The sequence below is a fragment of the Neltuma alba genome, unplaced genomic scaffold (genome assembly GCF_004799145.2).
Source record: "Neltuma alba isolate B1F8T4 unplaced genomic scaffold, ASM479914v2 tig00012634_pilon, whole genome shotgun sequence".
NCBI classification, from domain to species: domain Eukaryota; kingdom Viridiplantae; phylum Streptophyta; class Magnoliopsida; order Fabales; family Fabaceae; genus Neltuma; species Neltuma alba.
The window spans coordinates 236,683-249,479 of NW_021637073.1; the positions used below are offsets into that span (position 1 = coordinate 236,683).

The window sequence follows — 12,797 nt, forward strand, 5'->3', positions numbered from 1 at the left end:
CACTACTTAAGAGTAAAGAAATAAATAAATAATTCACAAGCTCTCCACGTTTTTTATAGTTAAAGACTTTCAACTTTATGTTAGACACAAGAGCTTCTAACTATTGAGATATCTCATGTGTGTGTTGGCAGTTGCAATGGTTGTTTGTAATAAATATACTTCTAACACAGGTAGCTTGAGCCTATAATATAACCATTGAGCTTCGTAACCTATGAAAAATGTCTGAGTGGAAAGATAAGTTTTCTTCATAAGAGAATATGAATGAACAACAGAAGAAATGATGATCCTTGGATTAATATATGAAGTGAAAGATACAAAACAAAGATAAGATAATTAGAGAATCAATTTTATCAAAGAGCTTATTGATAAGTAGCTTAATCGATAAAGTTATCAATTAAATGTATCAGTGAGAGCTTGAAAGTAAAACTCATTTATCGATGTCATTATAAATCATGCACTTTATGGAAAAGGTTATCGATAAAGAGTGAATTATATTCAAAGTGATTTTTTCATGAAAATACTTTTGAAGTTAGTTGAAAATATTAGTTTCTTGAATCAAGGGCCATCGTTGCCTTCTTATAGAAGTATAAGATAGAAAATGAAGGCTGAGAAAAGCTTAAACATAGAATAATATCATATCTTCTGAAAAATAGCGTGAAGAACAATTTCAAGAAATGTATTTAAATATTACGGAGCAAGTTATCAATAATTCACTTTATCCATAAGCTTATCGATAATTAAAGTAACAATAAAAAAAACTATTTTGAACAGATTTATCTAAAAGCTTATCAATAATTAGGTTTATTGAAAAGCTATTAGAAAACCTATGGAAAAAGATAACTCATTCAGAGACACAGCATACATCAAAAAACGTGACCTTGGTTGATAAGTGTAATTATCGATGAAATGATCGATAATTGTGGTTATCGATAAAGTTATCGATTAATGCCTAAATAAAACTTGAAAGTTTAGAGATATTGAGTGAAACTTGATCAAGTAGTTGATCAAAAGTTTAGTAAAGCATACTTACCTAGTTTTTGGAACAAGTTATCGATGAATATAAAAATCGATAAGCTTATCGATAACTCAAAAAGTATTTTGAATAGGATATACTTGGTTGAAACTTACCATTTATCTGTAAAGTAATTGAAAACCTCATTTGTCGATAAAGTTATCGATAAATATTTATCAATATGCAGAGAAACTTACAATTTATTTGAAAGGTGATCCGAAACTCTATTTATCCAACAGGTTATCCAAAAACACATTTATCCAACAGGTTATCCAAAAACACATTTATCCAACAGTTTATCAATAAAAACTTAACAAAAATGCAGAAAATTTTAATTACTTACTTTGTTATCATCAAAACCTTAAATCTAACAAATTCGTTCATGACACAAGCATAGGGTTTTTGTACCCTAAATGATGCCTTTTTGCTTCTATACCCAAGGCCTTTGCTTTCTACCATTTGGAATCATATTAATTCATAAGCACATCAGTAAGACTTTATAATCCTATGGTTCTGACCACAGCACATCTTGCTTCTTTGCTTCTTGCTCTAGCTTGCTGGCCTTACAACTCATATTTTGGGACATATAAAACCATATGAATAAAGCTCTTGACGCAAGTAACAACTTTTGTGAAGAGTATTTTTGGATTTGAGGTGGTTTTTTGGGAGAGTTAGCTTGGTTTTTGTTTCTCTCGTCTCAATTCTAACTATTTTTGCCTCCATGTTTTTATTATACGAGCAACCCCGGGGAAACTTGGTCTGAACGAAAATAATGGAGAAAATGGAAGAAAGATGTTGTTAAATTGAAGGATTAAATATATTCTATAATTTCTAATTACCACCAATGAAAATCCTCCATTTGCCCCTTTTGTTTTTCTTTAATTTCCTACCATTCATTCTTGATTAATCTTAACCAAGTAAATTTAAAAAAAAAAATCCCCTCCGTCTGCGGATCATTCCCACTTTTTTCCACTTTTCAAAAAGGCTTGGGAATCATTTTAAATTAGGGAGGACGTTGATACAGAGTTTGAGATTAATGTAAGGGAAGCTTATGAAATTTGCTAAACAAACAAACATGATTTACACAAAAGATCGAAAGTAGAATTAGCAAAAGAAATATCACTTCCCCATTCATCTCCTTCTGGTTCGAAGGTTTTTTACTGAAGAAGTTGAAGGTGGAACATTGGGCGAGGAGTAGGTATTTTTGTAGTTGTACTCCTCCGATCCTTAATATAGGACCCAATTCTTGAGTTAGTTTTGGTCATAAATATAAGACCTATTTCTCATATTTATCAATTTTCTCTAAATTACCCTTATGGATACTCCTTCAACCATAATGAAGTAGAAGAGGGAGATGGGGTATTAAGAAAGATAATTATGGTTTTTTAGGAAAAACGTGTCATTTTTTTCATAATTAACTAACTTACCTAACTTTTTTAATCTAATTAAATTAGTTAAATGGGTTTTATATTAAGAACCGGAGGAGTAATACTTCTTTATTGTCATCCAACCTTGAAAGTTGGATGGCTACAGTTAGGTATAGGGTGGCCAAGAATGACTCAAGAACTGAGAAACGATGTAAAACTTTGTTTCAGGATTTCTTATCAGAGCTGAGGAAGTAGCCCGCAATCAATGGACCTTCCTGTGGCAGCTGAAAATTTGCTCATTTTGTGCCTGCCCAAAAAAAGCCTGGCTTTGCGACATTTTGGATTGGCTAAGCTAATCCTTAGGTTTTTCGTGCCCCCTGTATATTTGTATATTTTTTTATTTGTTACTCCCTTTGGTTTTTTTCCCCCACAAGAGTCTAAAATTTGAAACGTTTTAGTCTTTTTTATAAGATCTCATTTATAGTTGTCTCAATGTGTTTTCACTATTTTTGGCCCTAATTAATTTTATGCATTTAGTAATTAAAAATTTTACTGCATTCTCTCTCATACTTTTTTTTCTCTTACTTACCTCTTATAAATATGGGCATGTTTGGGGAAAAAAAGTTATTTTCTTACATATTTATTACTTTTAATTAATTTTAACTATTTTCTTAAATCGTATAATTTAATTGTCATGCTGTTATAAAAAACATTGAAAGGATTATATTTTATTTTAATACATTAAATTTCCCCCACATGTAATAATACATGCTCTGGGAATTGAGAATTATTGGCATCTCTCAGGAATCTATGTAAAACAAGGAAAGTATACAATGGATGTGTTAAAGAAATTTGACATGCTTGATTGGCCCCTTAACCTACACCAACAGTCACTGGTAGACAATTCTCATCGATCGAAGGATAACTATTGTCAGATCCAGGGTCTTTACAGTACACCACCTGATATTAGCTTATTTAGCAAATAAACTCAATCAATTTTTGTGTCAATCACTAGCCACTCATTTTGAGGTTGTTAAATGCATATTGAGATATCTCAAGGGACCATTTCATATTGAGTTGCATTTGAAACCATTTACTTCTCTTCAATTGCATGCATATACTGATGCAGATTGGGCAACAGAACTTGATGATAAGAAGTCTTAATGGCTGGTTTATGTATTTATCTTGGAGGCACAAGCGTGTCTTGGTCTTCCCAAAAGAAAAGAGTTGGTTCCAAGTCTAGTAAAAAGTCAGAGTACAAAGCACTTGCAGATGGTGCAGCTGAATTGAAATGGCTCAATTCCTTGCTATTTGAACTGTGACTTTTCTTATGTAGACCTTCAATTTTATGGGGTGATAATTTGAGCGCAAAAGCTCCTGCTGCTTGCTGCTAATCCTGCACCACATGGAGATGTTAATTTCTCTAGTCTAAAGCTCATGTTCATTTTTTGGAAACCAATTTATCCACTATGTACTTTATATATATAGAAAAGGCTGAGCACTTCCACAGTAAGTCTCAAGAATCCTTTTTTCTATCATTTATTATGATAATGTAACGGTTGTTATTCCTTTTCATCATTTATGGGGTCCAAGAAAAATTGCATCTACGTAGTGTGGTGGTTTTCGTTCATATACCTATTGTTCGGCAAAAAAGTAGTACAAGAGAAACTCAATTGGGTAGAGTTCGGGCTTAAATTTAGCTGTCATGGACTTTGTTTTGTTTTGTTATAAGGTTTAGCTCGACCCAAAAACAAAAATTGGTTTAAACTTTCTAAAATTTTGATTAAAGTTCTCCTTTTATTGTGGTTTAGTCTCTTGATCAATGAGGGTAAAACAAGTGGCCTGATCAACTGTTTAATCGATTATCTATTATCAATACATTTATAACGGGAGAGTCCTTGAAAGCCAAACTAGTGCACAGCGTATCTGGCAAGATAAGTCTCGTCTTCATGCTTATCCAATGCTCTACTCCGGGTGCTCTCGTAACTTTGCCACCACTTAAAGCAAAACAAAAGGATTGATGCAGCCCTACCATTTTTTCTTTCACAGTGATCTCAAGCCCTTTTGTCTTGTTTCTGTCTAGAGAACTCTGCACAACCCAAGTTAATTCTTTATATCTACAAATTGTCAATTGTACAATTTATTATGAGATTCCAAGCTTTAGTGCAGCTTACTGTGAGATGAACTTCTTGCAATGCAGAGTTCTATCTGTCTATTATATCTCATAAATATATCTACTCCTAATTACACAAGAGCTTCAATCTAACATTCTAAAAAAATTATTTTCCAAAATTTAATTTCTAGACCAAAAACAGTGAGCAGTTACAATCTTGGACTATCATCTCTGAAGAATTTGCATTTGTATTCTTCTACAATTGGCACCAGGTAAGGCAAAAATGATGCAAGTAGAAAATACAAAAAAATCAAAGAGGAACTGAAATTTGTTACAAACAGAAACTAAGCATGAATAAGAACATATCACATCAGATGCGAATTAGATTTACCTAAGAAACCAAACCCCCCTCCCAAAAAAAAAAAAAAACAAGAAGAAGAAGAAGGAGAAGAAAGTGTTTCCAAGAAGATTCCAAACAGCATTACGATCAAGTAGTGCAAGGCATATTACCAAGAATCCAAGGAAAGATCTTCAAGTGTCGGATTCCCTGAGGCCTTTTTCAACTCAAGGGCTCTCTTGCAAGGAGGGGCAATAGGTGGCTGTACAGGTTCCAAACTCTGATATGTTCCTCAGCAACTTTAGGGAGTGGATATGAGCGATCAGAATCATACCCACTCAGGTCCCCGGAAGCTAAAAACGGAATATAAACCTTGTTTGGTCCTTCCAACAACCCACTAGTACAATCTGCACGCAAGCATGCGTTTCATGGTTACATGAGATCAACTAAAGACTCTAGTCTTTATATAGAGAAGAAGAAAGCCTATTATGGTCCCTCAAAGATAGGAGAACTTTTATTTTGGTCCCCATGGATGAAATTCAAATTCTTACAATTCCCTTCCATTATGATTCAGTTTCACCCAACATTTAACACCAAATCTAATAGGTTAGGTTGTTGAGAGGATGTTATTTGCGATCCATTAGTCACGCCAAATTTACTATCCAATAACAGCCAAGTCAGCTGATTATTAAATTTGACGTTAAGCAATAGATGCAAAGGAAATAGGGAGGTGACAATTATATGTGAATGACCAAATTGAAAGTCGACCCTTCTGTCAAGGACCAACTAAAGTTTCCTTTGTGAAAAATGCAAGGTAATAATTTCTCAGATTATGATGCTTGAGCATACTAGAGTGGGAATGAATTTTAGAAGCAGAATTACTTAATATAAAAGCCTTACCAATATCCATCCACCCCCGAGGGACTTCCAACCTTCTCTAGCAGGCGATGCGAATCTTTGGGACTGAATCCTTCAGGAGGGGAATAGTTTTCGCAAACTGCAAATGCCTCTGGAGGGCGAAAAATTAAGAATTAGCACAAATAGTGACAATTATACCTTCCTACCATCTGAATGAAAATTAGCATCGGTAATGCTGGATGTTTGAAGGCACATGTGCAGTGCTAAATTAAGAGAAGTGGTATGAAGACGGGGAAGCTAAATAGGTTTTCTATTTAAATAATCAGAAGTTCACATGCACAATTTCCATACATAAAGGCATGGCTCTCAACTCCCAAGGGATTCCTTCTAGGGGGAAAAATAAATAAATAAAACAAAGAAACCCATGTCAAAAGTTAAAAGCTTAAAATGGCAAGACAAGGGAAACTATAATTTACCTATGCTAGAATTTTGACTACTTTTTGGTTTTGCAAAAGTCACTATAGGGAAAAATAACTTCAGCCGCAAACACACAAACAAATAAATATATCAAAGAAGCATAGGGCATGTAATCATAAATCTAGGAAGACACTAAAAATAATAAATCATTGAAACTACGGTTAAAAATACAATTACGCGATGGAAGAAGATTCTAGGACAATTCAAAAACCAATTGCTATTCACAGCAGCAACTAGAACTGCACCACAATGTCACAACGATGGCTGCAATTTCAAATACTTGTACGAGTAGGTTCTTTTAACTGTATCAAAGAATTTCTATTTGTCACAGAATCAACAACAACAACAACCAGTTTTATCCCACTACGTGGGGTTGGCTACATGAATTGCACAACACTATTATGCTTTATTAACAACTAAGTTTGTAGATATGTTGGTGACTAGGTCATCTTCAATAACTTTATTGAGCGTTCTTCTCGGTCTTCCTCTGCCCTTTTTTGTAGGACTCCATACTGTCTGATCTACATTTCTCACCGAGGCCTCCAATGGCCTTCTCTGCACATGTCTAAACCACCTCAAGTATTGTTCAACCATTTTCTCTTCAATAGACGCCACACCTACTCTTGTTTTGATATTTTCATTTCAAACCTTATCTTTTCTTATATGACCACACATCTATCTCAACATTCTCATTTCACTACCATACAACATAGCTGGTCTTATAGCAGGCTGATAAAATTTTCCCTTAAGCTTCTCAAGTATCTTCTTATCGCAAATAACTTTAGTAGCCTTCCTCCATTTTAACCAACCAACTTGCATTCTATAAGAAACGTCTCCATCAATTTCACCATCCTCATATACCATGGATCCAAAATATTTAAACTTTGACAATTGAGGAATGATTTGATCTTCTATCTTTATCTCCAAATCATCATTGCATTGCCTCCCCCTAAAATAATAATGCATATATTCTATTTTGCTCCTACTCAAGTGAAAATCTTTTGACTCCAAGGTCCTTGTCCATAACTCCAATCTAGAGTTAATTTCTTCTCTGGATTCAACTATGAGAACTATATCATCCACAAAAAGCATGTACTTAGGGATTTTTTCTTAAATAAGTTCACTTAGAATATCTAGAACAATATTAAACAAGTAAGAACTTAAAGAAAATCCCTGATACAGACCAATCTTAATGGGAAAATCCTTTGTCTCACCTCCAGGCATTCTTATACTATTAGTTACCTCCTCATACATATCTCGTATGACTTTGATATAAGCAACTCATACACTTTTCTTTTCATAAGCCTTCCAAAGTATTTATCTTTGCACAAGATCATAAGCTTTTTCCAAGTTAATAAAAACCATATGTAAATCCCTTCCTTTACTCTTATATATTTCCATTAACCCTTTTAGTAAATAAATTGCTTCAGTTGTGGATCTCCCCAACATAACTCTAAATTGGTTCTCCGAACATATAAGTCTCCAACCCTCAACCTATATTCAATCACTTTTCCCACAACTTCACCGTATGGCTCATAAGTTCTTTTCCTCTATAGCTTACACAGTTTTGGATATCTCCTTTATTCTTGTAAATAGGAACTGAAGTGCTTTTTCCTGATTCACCTCGCATATTCTTGAAGCTTTCCATTAGTCAAGGAATCAATTTAAAAAATTCAATCCAATTTTATTAGCAGGCTTTTCTGATTCTCAATAAAGTAATTCCAAGCATTTCTATTTCTAACAAAGTACAACCATATTGATTATTCATCATCTAGTCAGATCACCATTTACCTAAAGAATTCTGGTCGGACTAATGTTGGTGAGTTTTACTGAAATCTGCATCTATAAAACAGGGCAACCTAACTTTCAAGGTCATAAATCTCATGTCACTGGACTGCTTATACTCTTTCCAGATATTATTATTCTTCATTCTCACTTCTCAGTGTCTATCATAAGTCTCGCAGAACAACATCTATTGTCAGCTTCACATGGACTTCACAAAAACTATCCAGATAGGTTAGACTGGAAGAAATAAATGCAAAACACAACTAAGTCAATATCAAATTAAACCTGACACTATAGGAGGCTCGTGTCTTTTCCTTTAAATATTTTTGCAATAAACTTGCCTCCCTCCTTGAGTAGATGAGCAACAATTGTTAAACCCTGCAAGAAGCAATCCAGTAAGCATTAACCTTCTTAATAATAGACAACAAACAAACAACAATAAGCATTATTCCACTAGGTGGGGTGGGCTATATAGTTCACATGACGTCATTGTGCTCTATCAACAACTAAGTCTTTAAATATGTTGTTGACCAAAAGATCTCATTTAATGACCTCATTGATGGTTCTCTTCAATCTTCATCTGCCATTTTTTAGATGACTCCAAACTGTGCGATCTATTCTTCTCACCACAATCTCCAATAGCCTTCTCTGGACATGTCCAAACAACCTCAAACAATGTTCAACCATTTTCTCTTCGATAGATGCCAGACCTACTTTTGCTCTGATAACTTCGTTTCGAAACTTATTTTTTCTTATATGATTACACATCCATCTCAACATCCCCAGTCAAACATTATTCAGAAAATCTTTTGTTTTAGATCAGTCAATGCTTTTTCCCTTAAACTAGCATGCTGATATAGGAAATCTGGCTCTTTTGGTTGTATTCTTTGTTCAGCATCTAACAACAGTGTTCTTTTAGCATAAAGGGAAAAAAGGAAAACCAGAAGTGTATTGCTACCACTATTACTTGTGTATTATTCCACATCACTCTTACACTCAACATTATAATATTTCTAATCACTAGCACCTGACTGCAGCTACCAGGGGCAGAGCATAAATCTACCACCCGTTTTACTCCTGCAAAAGAAATTGTAACTGTAAGCCAAGAGAGGGAATTTGGGCACATAGATATAGCTATACAGATACACATGCACACAAGTGTGTTCATGCTGTGCTGTTAAATTGTGAACTATAAAACTCACTAAACCTTCCAGATAATTTTAAGACTCTAAAGCCCAAGCTTTATAGCAAAAGCTGTGGACTCAAGCCTGTTAAGTTCCTAATCTCTAATTCTGTCTAACACTAATCACATTCTCAACCTCAAATACAAAACAGAGGGCAATCCTTCTGATCAAGCCAATGAATTCATTTGTTTCTCCAAAATGTCAAGAAAACCAAGCTAAAAAAAGTCATTATGGCAGGTTATTCTAAATTTCACTGACAAGGCACGCACCTTCAAATATGTTGAATTCCTCATCTATTTGAAGAAGTTTGAAGGCACTTCAAGCACACCAACCTTCTTCTTTTGCTTTCTGGTAGTAGATATCCTGTAAAAAGAAGAGGAAAACATCCAGCTGAACATAGAGAAGCAACAAAGTAAGAGACATAATCAGAGAACGATATCAATCATACCCTCTTATCCCTTGAAGCCTTGCCCATGATTTTAATTCACTGACTTCTCAATTTTGTATCTAAAGAGAACTCCTTTCACCAAGAATAATATCAATGTTAGTGTTCAAAGACCCTGCCAAATATTCAGGGCAATCAAAGTTAGTTTGATGAAAATAAAAGATAAAAAAGGAAGTGGATGAAAGAGAGATAAAATTTAGCTCGTTTGTGAATTGTGAGGTACAGTTCATTTGAAACGGAGAGGCGGCTCCCTTCATCAATAGGTCCAGCCAACTTGAAAACAAAAACAAAAATAGAGGCACATGGACATTTATTTATGGGAATACTAATCCTTTGGTCCTTATATTTTCGACTCATTTGTAACTTAGCTCCTAGACTTTAACTCAATGCAACTCAGTCCCTGTAGTTTTGACTGAGATGTGATCTAGTTCATGAACTTTGACCCGATGAAACATTGAAACCATTTAATAAATGGGCTGGGAATAAACAAGCGGGTTAGCCGGGTCATGGGAAGTGTTGGATTGATGACCTTTCCCTATATACGGAAAAGGAAAAGGAACAAGAGTTAAACCGCCCTTAACTATTTTAATCCTTCTTTTTGTCGTTTTAAAACAACGTTAACAGTATATATTTAGAAATGAAATGAAATTAAGGTGGATGAAGTGAAATAATTGAAAAGGTAAAGGCGAATGAGATAGGGGTTGATGGCAGTGACAAACCATTTTTCAAATAGCCGATTCCAGTCCCCGTTTTGACAAGTCTAATGCTACTTAACTGTTCTACCAATTCTCTTTCTTGTTCTCCAACAATAAGGGGGGAAAAACTCTAATTCTGAGTTTAGATTTCTAGTAGCTCAGACAGAATCACAAATATGATTAAAATGCATATAGATTTCACGTGCTTGAATCATCTTGATGACCAAATCAGTCACAAGACAAACGAAAGAAAGACACCCAGAAGCCACAGTCACAGATTTGCAGTCCACATAGCAACAACAGCATAAGTAATCGAAGCTTACAAAAGGAGGAAAGCACAGAGCAGAAATGTAGAATCACAATGTAATCGGAGTGTTACGGGCTGAGGCTAGCGGCAGCCACTGTGAGAGTGAGAGACTGGTCGACGGTCGTTCTCTTCTCCGGCGGCCTTGCCTTCAATTGACAGTGATGAGGCCGTAAGATTGGTGACTGAAAGTGAGAGACGGCTTCTTAATAAAATTGTAAACCATATTGAAATTTTCATTGCACCCATTGACAGAGCAAAATCAATGAATCAAGTAGAACTTAAATTATTTTATCGAACATAATGTGTGCATGAAACATCGGAACCCGGGAAATAAAGGGTTAAAGTTAAATTTTGCTCCTGAAGTTTTTACGCAGAACCTGCGGACATACGAAAGTGATTCCAATTTACTTTATTTTTTATATTTATTTATTTTTAAAATTAATTTTTATAATATTATATAATAAAATTTTTATTAAATAATAGTTCTAATTAATATAAATAATTAGTAAGAATATTTTAAAAAAATAACATATATTTATTATAAATAATTAACTCAATAAATTTTTTTAATCTACTCAAATTAATTAACTAGCTTTTGTATTAAGAATAAAAAATAATATATCTTTTAATTTGAATTTGGGTCATCTCACCCTTTCTCCCGTTTTCTTTTGTTTTTTTTTTAATCGTTTCACTTACTATTAAATCAAAAAAATAAATGGTTGATATCCAACATTTTATAAAATTATTATTTTTTTCTATTTTTAACTAGTGTACAATGTACAAATTGTTTAGATCAAATGTTATTAATTATTCTAAAACCTCCTTCTCGCCTCATCGGCCGGAAACCGGTAACTAGAGAGTGCAAGAGCAACCCGGAGATCATGTTGAGGATGTAGTTTCAACTATATAAGAATAATTGAAATTTTGACTATTTCAACTTAGAACAAAATAAAAGATTAATAGGTCAAAAATACTATTTCTCTTCCTCAATATGGAAACTAGTGGCAAATTAAATTGATTTTAAATATAATATTTAAATATTATTTGTCTCTCATATTTATTTTTCTTTTAAAGTAGTTTCTATGATTATATTAAAGGATTTGTATTCTAATGGACATGATTAGTAAAATATTTTAAAAAAAATACTCCTCCGATCCTTAATATAAGACCCATTTAACTAATTTGATTAGATTAAGGAAGTTGGTAAGTTAAATAATTATAAAAAAAGTGACACATTTTTTCTAAAACACCATAATCATCTTTCTTAATATTTCCTCTCCTTCTTCTACTTCATTATAGTTGAGGGAGTATCCATAGGGATAATTTAAAAAAATTGATAAATATAAGAAATTGGTCTTATATTGATGACCAAAACCAACTCAAAAATTGGGTCCTATATTAAGGATCAGAGGAGTACTTATTTATTATAAATAAGGAAAAAACATACTTCTACTCCTTAGAGTTTGAATCAACTTTGGTCTTAGTCCCTATAGTTTGTTTTATTGGATTGCAGTCCTTATCGATTTACTCTGTTAAATAGTTAGTCCTTTCGTGAGATGACATGGCAAACGGAGCTAATATGGCATCTAACATTGTTATTGCACGCTGACATGGAAAAACACATAGACAAAATAGCTGATTGGACATTTTCTCATAAAAAAAGAAAAAAAGAAAGAAAGAACTCATTAATCAAAACACAAATTCCAGAATCAGACATTCTTTGCTTGGTTGAACAAAACTCCATCGTTTCTTTTCCTTCTTTTTCAAAACCAATAAGCCAGAATTACCCGGGGGGGTGTTATTCTCTTTCTTCATCCCCAGCAAGCCCTTCAACCACCGAGAAGCCCACCCCATGATATCACCTTCTTCCTGTGAAACTTTCTGAAACATAATCTAGAGAAAGAGAGATATTAAAAAAATGGCAGGTTGATAGAACGCAATCAGAAAAATGGGTTATTGCATTTCTCTCGCATAAATGAAACAAATATTTGAAAAGATGAAGGAACAAACAACGGAGTTGAGTGCAAGAAAGGGGGTCTCTAATAAATGAAGCATAATGTTTACAGGTGCGAGCAGAAAAGTAATGATAACAGGTTGTGCAATAGAGGGAGGGATTTTAATGATTTCTTATTTGGATTGATTGGAGGGGAAGGGAGGGAGTAATTTTAATAATATCTTATTTTGTTCTAATAAAAAGTTGACTATTTTTACCTCATA

At 33.7% G+C, this 12,797-nt stretch overlaps 1 pseudogene; it reads right to left on the reverse strand.

Moving 5' to 3' along the window:
* Positions 1-4,998: 4,998 nt before the first annotated feature.
* On the reverse strand, positions 4,999-9,608 carry LOC114729434 (putative tRNA (cytidine(32)/guanosine(34)-2'-O)-methyltransferase; annotated as a pseudogene).
* Between the last annotated feature and the right edge of the window lie 3,189 nt (positions 9,609-12,797).